Below are 533 nucleotides of genomic sequence, written 5' to 3'. Positions count from 1 at the left end.
CACTTCCGGTTGAAGTAACCCACTTTCGGTCAAAATCAAAAGTTGAAAGGTACGCCATTTTGGTTCCCCCTCGAAACCCTACAACTTTTATATGAAACTTTTTTCGATTCCTGGCCACGCAAACGAGTTATTGGAGGCGATAGTTTCAGATGACTCACCCTGTATATACAGGGTGTTCGGAAAGTACCGGGACGCCCGAATATCAGGAAAAATATAAGTTTTACAACAAAATGTTTCAGACAAAAGTTGTGGCGTTTGAAAAGATGTATTTACTGATCACATCAGTTTGACCTTGGGTTGCGTAGCGATGGTCAGGTCAAGGTCACATTAATTTTTTTAAATGGAACACCCCATTTTTCATTGCATATTCTTATAGCACATCTCGAGAGCTTTCCAAAACGCTATAATAAAATATTTTTTCATGAAGTACTTTTCAAGTTATAATGCTTCAAAGTTAGAGGATCGCCGGCATTAGCATTTTTACGAAGAAATGAAAATAAACGGAACAACCTCCAATGACCTTGATCTTGAGA

General features: G+C 38.3%; 1 protein-coding gene across 1 annotated transcript in view; it reads left to right on the top strand.

Moving 5' to 3' along the window:
- The window catches only part of LOC116846844 (nicotinamidase), a 512425-nt gene that overhangs the window by 510828 nt on the left and 1064 nt on the right, over positions 1-533 (top strand). The window lies entirely within an intron of this gene.

Source organism: Odontomachus brunneus, unplaced genomic scaffold (assembly GCF_010583005.1).
Source record: "Odontomachus brunneus isolate Ranch 3 - 2012 unplaced genomic scaffold, Obru_v1 Obru_scaffold_070, whole genome shotgun sequence".
Lineage (NCBI taxonomy): Eukaryota > Metazoa > Arthropoda > Insecta > Hymenoptera > Formicidae > Odontomachus > Odontomachus brunneus.
This window is presented reverse-complemented; position numbering and strand designations above follow the sequence as displayed.